Source organism: Capsicum annuum, chromosome 8 (genome assembly GCF_002878395.1).
Source record: "Capsicum annuum cultivar UCD-10X-F1 chromosome 8, UCD10Xv1.1, whole genome shotgun sequence".
Classification (NCBI taxonomy): Eukaryota; Viridiplantae; Streptophyta; class Magnoliopsida; order Solanales; family Solanaceae; genus Capsicum; species Capsicum annuum.
Window position 1 is genome coordinate 115537463 of NC_061118.1, and position 355 is coordinate 115537817.

The window sequence follows — 355 nt, forward strand, 5'->3', positions numbered from 1 at the left end:
TAATGAATAGAAAAGAATAATGGTTTGGGTCGCGTATCCACGTCCAATCTATGGTAGAAGAGAAGGTTCCGTTGGAACAATTATTTATTTCAATTCAGGGTTCCTCGTCTCTTTTTTTTTAAGAATAAAAAGGGGGGGGAGGTTGTGGGGAGAAATGACAAGAAGATATTGGAACATAAATTTGGAAGAGATGATGGAGGCAGGAGTTCATTTTGGTCATGGTACTAGGAAATGGAATCCTAAAATGGCGCCTTATATCTCTGCAAAGCGTAAGGGTATTCATATTACAAATCTTACTAGAACTGCTGGTTTTTTATCAGAAGCTTGTGATTTAGTTTTTGACGCAGCAAGTAGG